Source organism: Sapajus apella, unplaced genomic scaffold (genome assembly GCF_009761245.1).
Source record: "Sapajus apella isolate SASKATOON/1434 unplaced genomic scaffold, GSC_monkey_1.0 scaffold89, whole genome shotgun sequence".
NCBI classification, from domain to species: Eukaryota; Metazoa; Chordata; class Mammalia; order Primates; family Cebidae; genus Sapajus; species Sapajus apella.
In genome coordinates this window covers 2,114,554-2,135,156 of record NW_022437029.1, presented here as the reverse complement: position 1 = coordinate 2,135,156, position 20,603 = coordinate 2,114,554, and the positions used below count along the sequence as shown (strand labels likewise).

General features: G+C 39.7%; 1 protein-coding gene across 3 annotated transcripts in view; it reads left to right on the top strand.

Moving 5' to 3' along the window:
- MGAT4A (alpha-1,3-mannosyl-glycoprotein 4-beta-N-acetylglucosaminyltransferase A) overlaps positions 1 to 20,603 on the top strand; it is a 116,085-nt gene that overhangs the window by 15,650 nt on the left and 79,832 nt on the right. The gene's annotated exons all lie outside the window — the stretch shown is intronic.

Genomic DNA, 20,603 nt, shown 5'->3' with positions numbered 1-20,603 from the left:
TTTCTTCTTTCCTTCCTTCCTTCCTTTCTTTCTTTCTTTCTTCTTCTTTTCTTTCTTTCTTTTTTTTTTTTTTTTTTTTGGTGAAGTCTAGCTCTGTCACCCAGGCTCAAGCACAGTGGCGCAATCTTGGCTCACTGCACCCTCCGCCTCCCAGATTCAAGTGATTCTCGTGTCTCCACCAGCTGAGTAGCTGGGATTACAGGCATCTGCCACCATGCCCAGCTAATTTTTTTGTATTTTTAGTAGAGACAGGTTTCACCTTGTTGGCCTGGCTGGTCTTGAGCTCTTGACCTCAAGTGATCCACCTGCCTCAGCCTCCCAAAGTGCTCGGATCATAGGCTTGAGTCACCATGCCTGCCCCTCCTTCATTTTATTTCTTATTTCTTTATATAAGTATGAACTCATGGGTATTTGTTTAATTACATGGGTTATGATTCTTTATTACAATAACTTATTTTGTTGTTTAAATTGTCTCAGAGGTGGCCTTCCTCAGGTTGGCTTCTGAGCCTTTTGTTGTGCACCAATCATTTTTTAAAAATTTATCAAGTGAAATTAACATAACAAAATTAACTTTTTAAAAATAAACAATTTAGTACATTCACAGTGTTGTGCAACTGCCACCTCTATCTATTCTCCATCATTTTTAGAGCCATTTTTTACTTTCTGGTGCCATAGCATGCTCCAGGCTTGTCTTGTATTTTATATACCCCACCTCTGGAAGCAATCATTTTTCCAAGGAGCCTCTAGTTCCTTTGAAGAATGGAGTCTTGGTGTGTTCATTCCTACTGTGGCATCACCATTTCCGGTCTCTCAGTGCACAGAGCAAGGGGAGACATGCACATGTGCATAGATAGCATCCCCAGCTATTTCCATATCCACCAGTGTTTCTTCAAACACCATGAATTCATAGTGATCCCTCAGATTTTAATCGAATACTGTAGCATCCATGCTAGTCTCCTCTTTTCCTTATTTGTTAAGTCCTGTCTCTGACAGTAAAAGATACGGCTCTTATTATCCCAATATAATTACTTATGCTCCTTGCCAGTATATACATAAAATAGTTTCAGAATTCTAACCCATACACAAGTGAAAAGTAAATTTACTAGGGTGCAATGTTTGTGTACAGTTTTTTCTGTATTTAGTCTTGTAGTATACATAAGCTATTTTCTAAAGTTACTTAGCTTATGTTTTAGTCACTTCCTCTTCTGTGTGGTTATGTTATTCATTTATAATCTATTTAGGTCCATGTATTACTGCTTGTATTCAGTTTTGGGTTTCTCCCATGTCCTGTTAATTGCAATCATTTACATTTTGGATATGTGAAACATCTTGGTTCTGACTCAGAACAGTGAAAAAGGTATGCCGAGAGATAGGTCTCTTCTCATTCCTACTGTCCCAGTTTTATTTCTTCCTTCTTTCTGCCCAGTTACCATCCATCCCTTGTAGGTATTCAGTCTCACTATTTTCTGGTTTATCCTTCCTGGATTTATTTTGTATTTTTAGTATAGACAGGGTTTTGCCATGTTGGCCAGTCTTAAGGTCTTGAACTCCTGACCTCAAGTTGTCCACCCGCTTTCACCTCCCAAAGTGCTGGGATTATAGGCATGAGCCACTGTGCCTGGCCTACAGGCTTTTTTCTTTTTTAAGATTAGTGTTAGCCTTAATTTTTTTATCCAAACCATGGTAAATCAAGAATTTAATTTTTGGGAGAAAACTCTAGTTGCCAATTATGTTGTAAACACGAAAGTCTGAGGATAGAGTTGATTTGATTAACATTTAGGTTTAAATAACTTATTTGGGAAAAGTAGATTCTGTCTCTTTTTTTGCTGAAGCATATTTTGTACGTCTATTAAACTTAGTATTTAGTTTTCAAAACCTAAAGATAAAGGCCAATCTTTTTTTCTTTCTTTTTTTTTTTGAGACATGGTCTTGCTCTGTTACCCAGGCTGTAATGCAGCGATGTGCCCTCAGCTCACCGCAGCCTCCAGCTCCAGGCTTACTGCAGCCTCTGGGCTCAAGAGATCCTCCCACCTTAACCTCTTGAGTATCTGGGACTACAGGTGCATATCACCACACCTGGCTAATTTTTTTTTTTTTTTAATAGAGATGAGATCTCACAGTGTTGCCAAGGCTGGTCTCAAACTCCTGAGCTCAAACAATCCTTCTACCTTGGCTTCTTAAAGGGCTGAGATTACAGGCATGAGCCACTGTGCCTGGCCCAAAAGACCATTTTTTAAGAAGCCCTATTCTTTCCAAGAGGAATCTAGAAAGTACCTTAAAGCAAATTATAGTCAGCATTCATTTGGTAAAGTTTGTTTCCAGTTTCAATAGTAGTAAGTGTCCACATGTAAGGGCTTTGCCTTCCCTTTGCAGTTGAGATGAGATGTTAAGATTTTCTGACCAAGATTATGCAGTGGTAGCGTGTGAATCCCTCTTCAGTTCAGTAGGTTTAGAAATTTACTGCATTAAGTGAAGTTTTTCTTTTTTAAGTGATGTTTTAAGTATAACAAAGATATAAAAAGTGCACAAATCCCAAGTGTACAGTTCTGTGAGTTGTCACAAAGGGGGCACACCTGAGTAACAAACTCCAGAAGTATAACATTTCAGCATTTCCTGTCTTTCCTGTATTTTGGTATGCACATTGGTACACAGTTATTTGAGTTGTCAGGTCATCAGCTTTTTAAAAAGGAGTCTTCCTCATGGTGTATTTCTGAAGGAGCCAGACAAGTGATGAGAGTAAGTAGTGTTACTCATGCGTTCATGGAGATGTGAACAGTGCTATGATAGCATTGGGGTAGAAGAGCACATTCAGATGAGGGATTCTGGAAAGGCTTCTCACAAGAAGTGGTGTTGGAGTTGGTCTGAAAAGAAGATAGGAGTTTAATGGGGGATAAATGTATTCCCTGTGTTAATAGTGAAGGTGGATGTTGGATTGAACCAAGGAGTGGGCAGGTGGTAGTGTTTGGTCTGATGGATGCAGGTCCAGATGCATAAAGGATGGAGAAGAGCAGAGGAGACTGAGGGAATAAGGGTAGGAACTGTTAGAGCTGGGAGCAGGGATGGTAGCAGTAAAGGTGACGAGAGATCTGAAGGGCTCAGCAGGAATTTGTGGTGAAAAGTGTCATTATCTTACTACTTTATCCTAAATTTTACTCAAAATATCCTGCCGGGTGTGGTGGCTCATGCCCATAATCCCAACACTGGGAGGGTGAGGCAGGAGGATTCCTTGAGATGAGCCTAGGCAACAGGATGAGACTGTATCTCTATAAAAATGTAAAAATTAGCTGGGTGTGGTAGCTTGTGTCTGTGGTCCCAGCTACTCAGGAGGCTGAGGTGGTAGGATTGCTTGAGGACTGGGTAGTTGAGGTTGCAGTGAGCCATGATTGATGCTAAAGTGGTACTTATGCATGTGCGAACACGTCTTTTTTTTCTTTGGTAATTTACTTAAGTGGATAGCTGATTTTTTTTTTTTAATTTCAAACACCTCAAAATACAAAACAAGTACAAATGTTGTAAAACTACCATATTTATATTTAAACTTATTAATTATCAATACCATGGGCTTTTTCATTACTTCATTTCTAAACCTTCCTAAGGTTAACAGTAACTTATTTTTATACCTTTCTGAGATTTTAGAAATCTTACCAAGCTGGAAAATAAAAAAGTAAGTGCCTACTGGGACCATTTGTGTCAAATGTGATCAGGATTATTGACTGAGCATTGATTGGGGCCAGGAACCTGGTTGCTTCCCCCAACATAAATTAAATTTAAATCTAGGCTAATTGTTGTCTGGCTCCTTTTTTTTTTTTTTTTTTTTTTTTTTTTTTGCAATTAAATTTTTTAGTTTAATGAGGACTTTTGAGCTCAAATTTATCGTATAGATTTTATTTTTTCCCAGGCTGGTGTTTCCCCTATGGGATAGCATTTTGTGTTGACCACTTGTAATTATATCGACTTAGTAGAGAGATTGCAAACTTAAATATTTCCTTTTGGAATCTTCTGATTAGAAGGCCACTTAGAGTATTTTTTTTTCTTCGCACACAACAGATCTAGTCTACGATCTTGGTTATTTTAGGACAGATCATTGATTTTTTTTTTTAAACCCACCTTCTATTTTTTTTTTTGAGATGGAGTCTTGCTCTGTCACCCAGGCTGGAGTACAGTGGTACTATCTTGGCTCACTGCAACCTCTGCCTCCCGGGTTCAAGTGATTCTTCTGCCTCAGCCATCCGAGTAGCTGGGACTATAGGTGCACCACCACACCTGGCTAATTTTTGTGTTTTTAGTAGAGACGGGGTTTCACCGTGTTGGCCAGGCTGGTGTCAAACTCCTGACCTCATGATCTTCCCACCTTGGCCTCCCAAAGTGCTGGGATTACAGGGGTGAGCCACCACACCTGGCCTAACCCAACTTCTTTATGTGACCACTGTGCTTATCTTCCTCCCCACCTCCCCATTCTTTTTATGCTTCTTATTTTGCTCCAGAACTGTGGGTTTACATAGAACTTCCCTTTCCTTCCATCATTATTGCACAGACAGACAAAAGTTTCTATATAAGCAGACATACTTATTAGAGGAAGGAAATACACAAGTGTATTGACTGTCTTCTACTTATTCAAATTGACAAAAAATTGCTGGGCACATTATTAGAGGAAGGAAATACACAGTTGTATTGACTGTCTTCTACTTACTCAACTGAGAAAAAAATTGCTGGGCACAGTGGCTCACACATATAATCTCAGTGCTTTGGGAGGCGGAAGCAGGCAGATCACTTGAGTTCAGGAGTTTGAGACCAGCCTGGGCAACATGGTGAATCCACCTCCCTGCCCCTAGTTTGTACTAAAAATACAAAAATTAGCCAGGCGTGGTGGCGCATGCCTGTAGTTCCACTCGTCTCAGGAGGCTGAGGCAGGAGAATCACTTGAACCGGGGAGGTGAATTGCAGTGAGGCAAGTTCCAGCCACTACACTCTAGCCAATGTGATGGAGTGAGACCCAGTCTCAAAACAAAAACAACCCAAATTGATACAAAATTAATCATATTCCTTGTCTTTACCTTTTTGCTTTTCAGCTTTTTTGGAATAACTTAACTTTTTTTGTTTTCAAATGTCTATCCACTAAATAGAATTTGTTTTCTTTTAATATCTACACGGCCACGACCTGGCTACTGGGTACCATCTTAGGCTGTTTTCTCTGTCTCTTCTGCACTCTCCCCTGACATCCTTGAAAGCACTCTTGGATTCCTACCCTGTTTCCATGCTTGCATACCCATCCTGCTTTTTATTTTTCTATTAGATAATGTAGAATTAACTATGTCGTAAGAGTCGTAGTTCCTTTCACGATGAGTTGTTTTACAGACTTCAAAATTTGGGTGTCCATGAGGGTTAGTGATGGACAAAAGTGTTCCTGTTGTTTTTGGGAAATGGTCATTGATTGGTTTTTTTCCAGTCATGTTGCTATACTGTCTTTTCTGGTGAGATTTCATTGATCGCTAAGACTTTGCTCTGTGTTGGTGAACTCCAGCTCACAAAAACAAAGTTCTAATAGGGCTGGAGTTTTGCAGGGAAACTGGGCAGCTTGAACTTCTTACTGAAAGGAGAATGTGAAAAGTGTCATGGGCTAGGAAAAGAGTTTGCCAACTAGTTTATCTCTTGCTTTATGCTGTGTCAAATGCCCAGTCATGGCTTGAATTCACCCCTTTGTTCGTCCTGGCAAGCTTACGTGTAGAGAGGCTTCTCTTGGCAGCTTGGTTGCTGTTTCAAAGTACCAAAAATGTTGAAAGACATTCTTCACAAATCCTGTGTGTGAATTATGGAAAAAGAAAGTAAATGTTCCAGGAAATCTCATACTCCTAAACTGGATGTCCAGTGGTTTGCTACCATGTTAGGTTTTTCCCTTCCACTGGCTTGTTCTTTCATTAAGTTCATGTAAGGTAAACTAAAAAACTTGAACTTTAAGTCTTGTCAAATATCTTATTTTTGTTGTGCCTCATAATTTGCATTTCTCTCAAGTTGTCTCTTTTGTAACTCTGCAACATTCCCCCCAAAATAGACAAAATCACTTTTGTCCATTCCTGTTTTCTCCCTTTTAAATCAGTAATAAAGTCCCATTTATTTGCAGACAGTTGTGCAGAGAAATAATAGAACCGATTGGACCTCCATTATTGCTGTATGCTGCTGTCATTATTGTCATTTCAGGAGAAATAGGCCTGTAGCTTATAAACTGAAAATAAGCCTAGGGGTGGTATTGTGAGCAGTGAAGAGCAGCACCCTTTGTAGACTGCCTTTTTCTCCGTGGTCTGATTTAGTCCGCACTGAAGCTCTAGGAAGGGAGGTGAGTATTAATATCCCTGTTTGACATGAAGACACTCAGGCAATTAGCAAAGTACTTAATCCGGCTGTGTGAGATCACTAGAAAGTGATAGAAAGAAGGTATGAATCTAGGCTTATCTGACTCTATGGGGTGTACAGCCTGAGTCAGCTCTCAGGGAACTCCCAGGCCTCCAGGGCAGTAGAGTAGTGTTCCCTGGTTGAGTCCACCACAGATGAGCTTCTGGAATGCTCAAGTTGTCTGTCACCCAATGTGATTCTTTATATACTTTTTACAAAGCTATCTTCTCAGCTAGTATTTAGTCATATTATTGCTCTATTGTTTCTGTTGCGTGTTTTTTAAGTGCACAGTTTCAATTTAAGAAAGTTAGCACAAAACTAGTTTAACTTGATTGTTAAACAGCCAGTTTAACTGTTCTTTTTAGGTTAAAAAATCAATTCACACTGCCATTAGTTAAGGGATACTTCAATCATGCAAAAAAATCTGTTGTTTACTCCAGCAAAGTTCCCTTTAAAGGGAAGCATCTACATTATTCGTTGTTAGTATTTCTGGAAAAGGCACTGTTAACTTGAGTGAGGCAATGGATCTTCGTTTTGTTACTAAGTGTAACTGCTGAAGTGTCTTCCTAGCACAATGTGTGCCAAAGTTTAGGGCAGGTATAACTTTTTTTTCCTAGAAATAATTACACATAATGTTAGACTTTAGGATTTCAGGTTTATTGTTTTGATGCAGAGGAGGGTACTTATAAATCTCAGACTTTTGATTAAAATAAAACACATTATCAGTGAGGATATCCAATTAGTAAATCTCATTAGTCTTATAAATTTTCCTTTTATCATGGACCTGAAAAGCAGCTTGTTGTCAGCTGCGCTCATTGACGGTGCAGTGGCTCACGCCTGTAATCCCAGCACTTTGGGAGCCAAGGTGGGAGGATCCCATAAGCCCAGGAGTTTGAGACCAGCCTGGGCAATATAGTGAGACCCCCATCTGTTAAAAAAAACTGTGCTCACTAAAAGACTCCTGACATTGACTGCATCACAGGGGAGGATGTCATAGGCTTAACTTGTATATTTTGGTCTATTAAAGTAAACTTGAGGCAACTGGCAAAAAAAATTATAAATAGCTAGAAAATGTAGATTTACAGTGTGGAACTTAAGTTACTTTGAAACCATTTTCTAAAAGCAAGTCTTAAAGGGTTAGGTATGTTGTGAAATGGTGGAATTTTTGACTTCTAACAGTTGTCTCACTGTTTGGATTAAGTCATAGGGAAGATCCAGAAAGAACTCTGGAGGTTACACATGAGCAGCCTTGCTCTGGAATGGTACGAATTGGTTCCTTGTCAGAAATTTAAAATTTAAACAATTTTAAATTTTAAAAAATTATACAGAAAAGTATAGTAAATGATACAGAAATACCTATATTCCTATTACTCAGATTTTTCATTTTATAAAAAAATTGAGACAAGGTCTCACTCTGTCACTCACGCTGGAGCGCAGGGGCATGATCTCAGCTCACTGTACCTCTGCCCACAGGTTCAAGCGATTCACGTGCCTCAGCTTCCAGAGTAGCTGGGACTATAGGCACATGCCACCACACCTGGCTAATTTTTGTACCTATAGTAGAGACGAGGTTTTGCCATGTTCACCAGGCTGGTCTCGAACTCCTGAGCACAAGCAATCTGCCTACCTTGGCCTCCCAAAGTGCTGGGATTATAGGCATTAACCACTGTGCCCGGCCCAGATTTTTAATATTTACTTCTCGTCTTTTTTTCTTCATTTTAATGAAAACGCATGACAGATCTCCCACCCAGTTCCATCTCTGCTACCCTGCCTAGACTGAGACAAACCACATCATGTTGTGCACTCCTGTAGTGCATTTTTTATATGTTGATGTATGGATGTGAATATTCATTATGTATGTATAAGTGTATATATATATAATTTTATGTATCTAAAAAATTTATACAGATAATATTATGCCATGTATATTCTACATCTTAAAAAAAATAAAAAAGAGCTCATCTCAGGCTGGGTGTGATGGTTTATGACCGTAATCCTAGCACTTTGGAAGGCCGAGGTGGGTGGATCACTTGAAGTCAGGAGTTCAAGGCCAGCCTGGCCAACATGGTGAAACCCTGTCTCTACTAAAAATAGAAAAATTAGCTGGGTGTGGTGGCACACACCTGTAATCCCTGCTACTTAGGAGGCTGACGCAGGAGAATCACTAGCACCTGGGAAGCAGAGGTTGCAGTGAGCTGAGATTGCACCACTGCACCCCAGCCTATGTGATAGAGTGAGACTCCGTGTCAAAAAATAAAAATAAAAAGTAAAAAAACCTCACATTATTTGATACTTTGTGGGAGGGACATACCTTGGTAGTTCCCGCCTTACCATTTTTACTGATGTCACTCTGAAGCCACATTTTACACCATTCCATTCTCTAGTTCCTAGCAAGAATTGGGTCCAAAGTCATCCAGACTGGCTGTTGTCTAAAATTTTCATTCTTCGTCACTCAAAAGCTTAACTTTGCTGGAGCATTTTGCTGGGTTTAGGTCGTGACATAAAAGAATAGACATGGCTTTTTTGTTCCTACATAGATGGTGGATAGCATTTAGGGCACAATATCAAAACCTCTATGTTATTGTTTTTATAAATCTGTTCAATGTCTGCATTCATTTTTCTCATTTTCAGCGTTTGGGCATACTGAGGTCTTTGTATTCAATAATGGGAATTTTATTGTTAGTTGATTTTCATTAATTTCAGAATACTGCACAATCACCTAATCAGTTGTTCCACTATTTTTTTAAATGGACAATATTTATTTCCTCTGTAGTTAGGGTGATCATATGATTTACTGTCTGGAGCAGGGCACTTGAGAGTAAAGGGAGTACTGTTGCCAGTCATGCTGTTGACAGTCATGTTGGGGTAACGGTTGTAAATTGGAACTGTCCGAGGCAAAGATAGCATGCAGTCACCCTATTCATGAAGTGAGAGGCGGTGGTAGAGAATGACTGGCCATGCTCAGGTGGAACAAGGAGCCTGGATGCCGCTTCTGAACTTGCTTAGTTACGCCAGGTAATGAAGCTCCCTGCAATCTAGAACCATCATTCGGGATCATTATGAACCTCTATACCTGAGAGAATCCACGATCCAATGAATTAATCATACCTGTGCAGCCTGCACAACATTGCAGTCCATGCTTAAAGATAAAAGCACTTATAAACAGCGAGAGAAGGCAAGCATTTCTGGAAGTAGTGGCAAGCATTTTGCTGGGGTGATAATGAAAGGAAGTAATCTTTTGGTGTGCTGATTAAGATATAGAAGCTTAATAAGCCCTCTTCTCAAGGGAACTTCTTGGAATTACGGTAGCTTGGATTTCCTTATCAGAAAGCTAGAATTAATGATAAGGTAGAATTGGCACTCCAGATGTCTTCCTGTCACCTGACTTAAAGGCCTTTGTTCCCATGTGTGAGTTTTGCCCCTGGTGTACTCACCAGAAGCGTATTTGCTCAGCTGTGAAGAAGTAATTGATCAATGACCTTATTGGTTTCAGCACATAAACTATTGCAATAACAAATTTGATCTTGAGGGAAATTTGCTAATCTGAGTTACAGGATATTAGTGGTTTATTGGCATAGTGCTTTTTTTTTTTTTTTTTTTTTTTTCCATCTAATTGAGACAGAATCTGGCTCTGTTTCCCAGGCTACATTGCAGTGGTGTGATCATGGTTCACTGCAACCTCTGCCTCCTGGGCTCAAGCCATCCTTCCACCTTAGCCTCCTGAGTAGCTGGGACTACAGTCATGTACCACCACGCCTGGCTAATTTTTATTTTTTTTAAGACAGTGTCTCCCTCTGTTGCCCAAGCTGGAGGGCAGTGGTATGATCACGGCTCACTGCAGCCTCGAGCTCCTGGGCTCAAGCAAGCCTCCCACTTCAGCTTCCCAAGTAGCTGGGACCACAGGTGCATGCCACCACACCCAGCTAAGTTTTGTATTTTTGGGGGGTAGAGATGGGGCCACACTATGTTGCTCAGGCTGACCGGCTTTTTTATTGTTTGTAGATACAGGATTTGCCATGTCGTTCAGGCTGGTCTCAAACTTCTGAGTTCAAGCAATCCACCTGCTTGGCCTCCCAAGGTGCTGGGATTACAGATGTAAGCCACTGCATCTGGCCAGCATAGTGCTTTTGATTCTTAAGTAGCTTTCTTCATATTGCTGTGTTTTCTTTCTTCAGCTCAGTTAATTTATTCATTCACCTAGTGTTCATTGAGCATGTATTAGGTGGTGATCTACTAGGCACTGGCAATTTCATGGTGAACAAGGTAGGTGATGTCCTTGCTATATAGAGCCTATTTATAAAGATGCTAAGTGGGGGGATGTTGCGCAGTAATAGTTGAGCAACTAGGCGGACTGAGTTATTTCAGAGAGGGATGAATACTGACTACAAAACAAGCCAAGGTGGTGGCGAGTGACTGAGGTGGGAGTGATGGCTGTTTAGATGCGAGTGGTCAGAGAATGCCGCTCTGAGGAGGTGACAGTTGAATTGAGACCTAAATAATAAGAAGCCAGAGAGTTAAGAGTGAAGAGGGGTCCCAGCAGTGTCATAGCAAGTACAAAAGTCCTGAGGCCTCAGTGAGCATGGCACTTAGGAGAATGTAAAAGAAAGCTAATGTGGCTAAAGCATTGTTAGGGATAGGGAGTGTCAGGGGTGTGGTGAGAGATGAAGTTGGAAAAGCAGGCAGGGGCCAGGTCATACTGGATATAGAGGCCATGATGACAGCTTTGGATTTTATTTCTCAGCAGGAAGCTTTATGCCCAGAGTGTACCACAGTGTGATTGACATTTTTCAGAGACTCCTCTCCCTTTAAGGAGATGTTCTTTATCCGGTTGAGGAAGTTCCCCTGTGTTCCTAGTTTGCAGGAAGCCATTACTTTTTCATATATATATATATATGTATATTTTTTTAACTACATTTTCTCTCTTCTCTGCATGCTTGGGGGTATTCTATCCTCTGAGACCTCTCTGTTCAGTCTGTTCAGTTTTCCTCGATCTTCAGACTCAATAATTTCTATAAATCTAACATCAAGTTCACTAATTCTTCTGTCCTTCTGCCATCTGAAATCTGCTGCTGAGGCTCTCTAGTGAATTTTAATTTTAGTTGCTCTAACAACTAAATTCCATTTTGTTTTATATTTCCGGTCTCTTATTTTCTCAATTCATTGAGTCAGTTTCCTGACATGGTCCTTTAGTTCTTTAAAGTTAGTTTTATTCGTTCTCTTAACTTATTTATAGTAACTGTTTTGAAATCTTCATCTGCTAAATGTAGCACCTGGGAATACTCAGAGACCATTTGCATTGACCACTAGAAATTTCTTTCCCCCGAGTATGGGTCCTGCTTTCTTTTATCTTTGCTATCTTGTGCATTTTTGTTGACTACCATATATTTTAGGTAATGTATTGATGCGGTTCTGGATTCTTACATTTTATTTTCTCAAGTGGATGGTGATTGTTTTATTTGCTCATTTGTTTAAGTAATTGGACTGGACTAAATCTCAAGTCTGTCTTTCCTGCTGTATCTGACTCTGAATATCTCTATACTTCGGTTTTGCTTTGGTTTTATTTTGAACTGGTTTTATTTCAGTTTTATTTCCTAGAATGGTTGCCCCTGTGTCTGCATAGCATAGTGTTCAAAGATTGGTCAGAGGCTGTAGTGAAACACCTCGAGCCGCTAGGGCTCGCTTCTCTGCTGAGGAGCTGCCGGAGCTCATGGTACTGCAAGCTGTTTTTGCATGCGCACCAGCTGTTCTTTGCCCTGGTCTCCTTTTACAGCTCCTCCATGTGTGTGCACGCATGGGCTCTAATGACCAGGTATGCGTGGGTGGCGTGGGCCTGCACTGCTCACTGCTGTGCATGCTCAGAGCCTCAAGTCCACCTGGGATGTGTGAAGAGCTTTTTAAGCCCCCTACACCTGTCTCACCCTCTAGGTCTCCCTGTGAAGTCTCTGGCTGGTATGCCAGTCCATTGCTTTTCTCAGGTAGAACAGCAGCCTCAGGGATGCAGACCTCTAGCCCTCCATGCGGCTTGCCTGCCCCTGGGCTTGCTGCTGTCGCTGACAACACTCTGAATCCAATGTGTTCCTGCCAGCAGCGGCAGAGAGTTTGCTAGTTTTCAAGGCCACCCCACGCTTGTTAAATTTCTGAATTGACAGAGCTGGGGAGGAGAGAAGAGGGCAGCTCCTGGCAGGAAAGTCATGGACTTGTGCTGTTCCCACCTGAATCCAGTAGTTTTCATGAATAAACACTTCTCAGTTTGTTGAATGTCTTGGATGATTTCCAGAGCACCAACTTGGTTTTGACTCTTGACCAGCTTCCTAGCTGCTTTGTGGGGAGAGGATTTGTGACCCTTCTTACTCTGTTATGCTAGAAGTTAGACATCCCCGAGGAAGTTCTTGAATGTGCCCCCAAGTGATTCTGACTGGCAGCCAGGGTTGGGCACCAGCACACCTGGGACTCTTCCAGCTGTAAATATACACACGCAACATCAGGGCATAAGAAAGTTTTTGCCATATTGAGTTTCTAAAATAAAAAGACTTGAATGTGTCGGGTATTAGAACTAAGAACCTAATTTTAAAACAGGACCTAATTGAGGGTCTAGAATATAGATTTAGCCTCTGCCAGATTGGCCAGCAGCCATTCTTGTTGATATGTTAAAGTTGGCTGATTTAGGCCTTGGACTTGGTGTGGTATTACTTTGTGTTCAGCTTAGTTGGCTAGCATCCATTTCCTGAAACAGACTCCTAATCTAATTTTTCCAGGTTTGGAAAGCTTCTTAAGCAGTACATGTGCTGTGCTCAGAGGTTGTCTGGAATCTATGTTTGATGTATTCTTAACTCTGAAGGGATATTATTCATGGCTGACATATTAGAGGTGACTAAATTGAGAACATTGGGTTATTACAGAACATTAACTGATCTTTTTGTGCTGCTTCAGAAAGATTACTAATCAGGTTTTGGGGATGTAATTGTCCAGTTTTAGACCCGTTGTACAGTGGATATAGTGGATAAAGTTGCATTGGACCCTGAAACCAGTAGTGGGCAAGAATAGCATAAAAAAGAGACTGATAGATCAGCCTTACCTAATAGGATGCAAATGCATAGAAATCTTAAATAAAATACCAATGAACTAAATCTTTAGAGCAGTGTTAACATTTTTGGTATACTTTCTTTCATTTTTCTGGACTAGTGGTTCTGAACATATGATCCAAGGACCTGTGGGGATCCCTAGACTCTTTCAGGAGGTTCATGAAGTGAAGACCATTTTTATAATGGCCTTTTCCACTCTCATAAGAAAGAGCAGAAGCAGATGAGAACTCAGCTGTATTCTATTCAGGCAGGCATTAAAGAGATTTGAGCAAAAGTCACCCTTTTCACTAAATTTTTTTAAAGAAAACAGCTATTTTTAATAAAATGTGTTATTTGTACTAATGTGATAGATTTTTAGAAAGTTCCATAAAAGTTCCGTGAAATTTAAACACATCTTTTAAAGCTTTATTGGTTTTAATTTGCAATGTGGTAAATGTTGATTGATATAATTCACATAAATAAAAGGTCTTTGGGGTTGTCTAATTTTGAAGAGTGTGAAGGGGTTCGGAGACCAAAAAGTGTGAGAACTACCTTATAGATAGAGAGATGATTGATAGATAGATAGATAATGCAATATATACTAATATAGAGTATATACCAATATGATACAATATGTAGTATATAATTATATGGTATTATATATACAAATATATATATGGTATATATTATGTATATAATAAACTAAAGAAAAAATCAAGCTTTTAAATAAAGTCAATTTTATTCAGAAGTCTTGCTAAGGACTGTTGACCAAGGCTGATAGCCCAGGAGCAGTCCTTTGGAGAGATCTTGTGAGATGGCTCTGGCATAGTGTTTCAGCCACTGCTTATATGTGGGTAGTGTGGGTCCATTCCAGGTAAAATCATATTGCACTTGCTCAGAAAGTTCCATAAAAGTGGAATCACAAAGTTTGGGTTTCTCGTTATTGCTGCAGGAACATACTTACTAACCATATAAGGTGTTATCTTACATGGTTACTATATAACCAGAGGACACCTGGTTATAGCTGCAGGAGCATACATACCAACCCCATAAGGTATTATCTTATGTGCAGAAAAAAGGCAAGGACTAGGGTCACTTATCTTTTAAGAAACATCATGACTCAGGCAAGAGATGTGGCGGGCCACGTGGTCTACGCTGTTTTGTCTTCAAAGCATTCTTCCAGGGAGCATTTTGTCATAAACTCAGGGGTTCAAGTAGAAATGGCAAACATGGCTTCTTACATTTGCTGCTTTATCTCACAGTACTATATATCTGTCTCACTCAAAATGGGATTGACCTCATACTGCACATACTGTGTAACATACATTTTTTGCTTAATATATCGCAAATGTTTCCCATACATGAATTGTAGTGGGTCCATAATATTCCATTTTACAATTACCATAATTAGCTTAATCTTATAACTAATGGATAATGATATAGCAAATTTTGTGCATATTATTGCTCAATTTTATATAAATATATATTTATATATATATAAATATATAAAATATATAAATATATTATTTATATAAAATTATGTATATTTTTATATATAAATAAATATATATATTAGTTTAAGAGGATTTGCCTTAGTTCACTGACATTGTTATTTATCGCTTGGCTATCTATCTGTAAGGCAATGGCATTTAGGGGGGAAAAAAGACTAAAATATAATTCCTGCTGTGCAGAAAAGAGTTAACATGGCAAATCTGAGACTGCTAATTATCAGAAAGCCTGGCTTGAAAGGCTGGTCCTCAGCTGGCCTCAGGGAGCTTGGCTGGTAAACCCTGATAAAAACCTTTTCCTACATGAGAAGAGTGGCTCATTGTGCCTAAATTATTTGTACAAGTTGTGTGGTTATGCTGAACACCTGGTTTCTTTATTGGAGTCTGAAATGTTGGTATATGCTGGGCAGCGGGTACCTGCATGACCAGCCCCAGTAATGGCCTTTGATATTCAGTCTCCGGAGAGCATCCCTGGTAGACAACACATTGCACATGTCAGCACTCACTGCTAGGGGAAACACGTGTGTCCTGTGTCACTGTGTACCTGGTTTCTTCCAGACTTCATGTGCCTTTTCTCTGTGCTGATGCACCTCAATGCTGAGACCTGTGAGTCCTTCAAGTGAATCACCGAACCTGCTGATTGTCTTAGGAACTCCTGACAAACCTGCTGTCAAGGAACTCACAGCTGAGGAGGAAAAAAGAGATCTGTGTGTAATTACAGTACAGTTTGGATTGCTATAAAATAGTGTAGTTAACAAGGTAAAAAGGAGCTAAAGAGAGGATACTGGTCAGAGAGAGCTTCACAGGAAGACAATGAAAGGATATTTTGAAGGATGCGTAGAAATTTTTCCAATGAAGAAAAAGAAGATGGGTCTGCTAGGCAGACAGTGTGAGCCTAGAGCAATGAAACTCGTAGTGTAGTGGCTTGGAGCACTCAGAGCAGCTTGGTAATACTGAAGCAAGAAGGATCCTGGGCAGCGTGAGGCGATCATGTTGGAGAGTTAAGCAGGGAGTCATTGAAGGGTTTCCAGTCAGAAATACAGGTATTGATCGACTTACGACCTATGCAACTTAACGACCGTTCGACTTTACAACCACAATCGCTAGCCATGACTGCTCCACATCTGGCAGCGCAAACGTTGCCCAGCTGGGCGTACGACAGTGCGGACCAGCTTCCAGCAGCACTACCATCTCCGCGTGCACCATTTCAACTGTACATATAGCCTACTCAGCTTACGACCAAATCGTGTTACGACCAGTCTGCTGGTCCCAATCGTGGTCGTAAGTCGAGCACTAGCTGTATAAGGTACAGAGAATAATGAAGGGGAAAATGAAAAGACCTGGATAGCAGTTATGTGCTCCTGGTCAGGAGATGAATTAGAAAAAGGAGGGCTGATGCTGGGATCTGTGTAAAGAAGAGAGGATAAATGAGCATTAACATAAGCAAATTTGAGATTTCAGAGTCTATCTATTTATTTTTAATTAATGGTTTTTTCTAAGACAGAGTCTTGCTCTGTTACCCGGGCTGCAGTCCAGAGATGCAATCTCAGCTCATTGTAACCTCTGCCTCCTGGGTTCAAGGAATTTTTCTGCCTCAGCCTCCCAAGTAGCTAGGATTATAGGCGCACATCACCACACCTGGCTAATTTTTGTAGTTTTAGTCAAGATGGGGTTTTACTGTGTTGGCCAGGCTGGTCTCGAACTCTTGGCTTCAAATAATCTTCCTATCTTGGCCTCCTAAAGTGCTGGAATTACAGACATGAGCCACCACACCCAGCCAGCTTCACTACTTCTAGTTCTTCTGCACTTGCATCATAAAATGCAAATGTCAGTTTTTCAAAACTGATAGCTAACAATTTTGAAAAGATAATGGCTATCTTTTCAGTTGTAAAACATTTTTATTATTAGGTTATAAACAGGAATTAGAATGATTAATTCAGTGAAAAATTTAACATTCTCTCTCTTTCTGATCACTTTTGTCTGTACATCAACCTTTAGCAGTTGTCTTCTTAGGAACCCATCCAGTAAATCTTGTTGTACAAATACACAGTCGACAAAAGACTACTGTTACATATCCTCTTAGTAAGGCAATGTTCTGGGCTCCTATGTCACACATTGTGAAGTCCTTTCAGTTGAATGACCAACTGGATGAACATGCTGTATTTTATTTTTACCCTTAATAATTGTTATTCATTAATTCTTTTTTGTTTTGCTTTTTTTTAAAAAAAAAAAACCTGCTTTAAAATAATTATAAAACCCATTTAAAAATAGTTATAGAAATAGAGGAAGCTGCAAAGACAGAGAGATACAGTGCAACCTTCACCAATCTTTCCCTGACAGTTACTTCTTGGGATAAGTTATGTATGTGTAATGTACAATATGAAAATCAGGAAATTGACGTTGGTATTATGAATGTGGATAGTTCTACGTCCTTTTATCATGTCTAGATTCTTATAACCACCACTATAGAACAATTCTATCACCACAAAGATCTCCCTTGTGTTGATAGTCACACCAACCCCCGCATCCCCCATCATCCCTAACCCCTGGTAACCTGGTCTATTATCCATCAGTATAATTTTGTCATTTTGGAAATGTTATATAAATGGAATCATACAGTATGTGAGAGATAGGAAGTTTTTATTCTACATGATGCCCACGAGGCCCATTCAAGTTGCTGGGTGTTTGGGTAGTTTGCTTTGTTATCTTGCTGAAGAGGATTCCATGGCATGGATGTCATTCTTCTATATGGCATTTAATTGGATCATATTTTAAAATCCACTCTCCCTTTTAATTGGTGTATTTAGATCATTTGTATTATTTTTCATTTTAAAATGTCTACTTTATTCCATACAGCACCTCACCAGAGATCGTTTACATCTGAGGAAGAGATGGGCCATGATATTGATCTATAGTAAAACACTCTTAAGAAATGCAGTCCAATTGTATTCATTTCCAGGCACCCCTAAACAAGTGGATCATGATGCAGAAATATAGGCATCACTACTACAGTTTACGTAAGATAAAAGGGAAGTATCAATAAACCTTAGAAAGTAATAAATTCACCTGTTTCTTAATATATGGGCGTGCACTTGTTACAAAGCCATAGTGAATGGTTTATAAAATGAGATTTTATTGTGTGTACCTCTGCTGTTTAATAGGGCATCACATTTTTACTAGGCTCTTTTGGGACTACAGCCAGTGATTAGCAGCACACAGTAGTGGTCCAGCTCTAAAGAACAATCATTAGATAGACTGGACACCCTCTCTCACATGTGCACAAATCGGCATGGAAAAGGATTAAACTTTTAGATTTGGACTTGTGTACTTATTTCCCCTTTCTAATGTATTAGAGCTGGCACGTGCTTTAATTTGCCAAAAGCAATGCTTGTATTCTGGCAGCAACATGTTACTTCTATTACATAGTAAAGTGAACACCAGAACTGCAAAGGCAGGAGGTGTTAAGTGAATTTGTATTGGGAAGAGACATCGTTAACTTAAACAACAGCAAATGAAGAGTGAATACGGAAACGCACTGTTGCCATGGATATACATGACCTCCGTAGTATTTGATATATCAAAGTTATGGTCTCCAGCCCAGAGATGGCAAGTGCTTTTCCATTCAGTCTAATACTTCTGGATTCCTACTAGAAAGGAATATATTAAGAGCATAGAAAAGTTGCTTCCTGAAAGGAAACCCCAAAGAGCAAGAGAGGAGATGTAGAAATTAGGAAGTTGGTTGTGTGTGGTGGCTACTTGGGGAGGCTGAGGTGGGCAAATTGCCTGAGCTCAGGAGTTCGAGACCAGCCTGGGCAACAAAGTGAGACCCAATCTCTATGAAAAATACAAAAATTAGCCAGGCACGGTGGTGCACACCTGTAGTCCCAGCTACTTGGGAGGCTGAGGTGGGCGAAGAATCTCTTGAGCCTGGGAGGCGGAGGTTGCAGTGAGCTGAGATTGTGCCACTACACTCTAGCCTGGGTGACAGAGCCAGACCCTGTCTCAAAAAAAAAAAAAAAAAAGAAGGAAGTTCTGTGGAGCACTCTCTAAATTGTAATTAACTACTTTTTAATGTCTTTATAGTAACACAAAACACAGTCACTTGCAGAACTGGTTGTGATTACTTAAATACCAGATACAAATATGTCCTCTACATAAGTTTCTGGAAGTTACTTATGTTTATATGAAATGAAGCTGTTAATACTTTTCTACAGCAATAGCTGAACACCAGGAAGGCCAAGACAAACACAAATTGGGAAATCGGATTTTCCCAAAACTGTAGTGTGGAAATGCTGTAAACTGTTCATTCCATGCACATGAATATGTTTCTTTGCTACAGGAAATCCAAGTGGAATAAGGAGTGGGCATGGTAAAAAGGTTTCTTGAAGGGAAGAAGGATAACACCCTGCATGCATTTAGTGTTCAGCCTCTTCTGCTGCATCACGTTTTTCTCCTGCGCTGTCTGCTGTCCACAACATTAGGTTGTGTCTCAGCAACTGCATGATGAGGGGGCTGTCTTTGCGTCTTCAGTGTATCAAGTTCTGATTGGGAGGTGTCTTTCCCAAGAGCTCTAGACGATTTACATTTAATGTGATTATTGTTATGTTAGGCTTAATCAAGTCTACAATTTTATTTTTCTTTATAGTTTGTTCCTTCTGTGTTTTAATTTTCTTTTTGCTGACTTCTTGTGTGTTCCTGAAACAGTTTTCAAAATTCAATTTTGATGTATCTGTAGTGAATTTGAGTGTATTCCTTTGTATAGATATTTGAGTGGTTGCTCTAGGTATTTCAGAAAACATATATAACTTACGTAGTCTACTGGGGTTGACGTTTCATCAGTTTAAGTGAAGTGTAGAAACTTTATTTCCTTTAAAGTCCTTTGCCCACCCCAGCTTGTTTGTTTGTTTGTTTGTTTGTTTATTGAGAGAAAGTCTCACTCTGTCACAGCTTACTGCAACCTTGACCTCCTAGGCTCAAGCACTTCTCCCACCTGAGCCCAGGAAGTATGGGACTACAGGTGCGCACCACCACACCCAGCCAGTTCTTTAATTTGTCTAAAGAGGTGGGGGTCTTGATTTGTTGCCCAACCTGGTTATAATTGTTTTCAATATTTATCTTACATTGAGAACCACATAGACAATGTTATGCTTTTTGTCTCAACCATCAAACATAATGTAGAAAACTCAAGGAGAAAAGGAATGCCTCCTTGCGTTCTTTTTTCTCTTTTTCAGTTCTTTCTTTTTGATGTTGCAGGATTCCTGCCTTTATCATTTCCTTTCTTTTTAAAGAACTCCCTTTAGCCATTCTTTTCAGATAGGTTTGCTGATAGCAAATTTCATCAGTTTTCTTTTTTATAAGAATATCTTAAATGTCCCTTTATTCCTTAAGGATAATTTTGCCAGAGATGGAATTTCAGGTTGACAATTCTTTTCTTTTAGTGCTTAAAGAATGTGCCATTTCCTTCTTGCCTCCATGATTTCTGATGAGAGGTTTGCTGTAATTTGAAATCTTTTCCACAGTAGGTAATGCGTGTTTTCCTTCTGGTTGATTTAAAGATTTTTTCTTTGTCTTTAATTTTCCTTTCTTTCTTTCTTTCTCTTTCTTTCTTTCTTTCTTTCTTTCTTTCTTTCTTTCTTTCTTTCTTTCT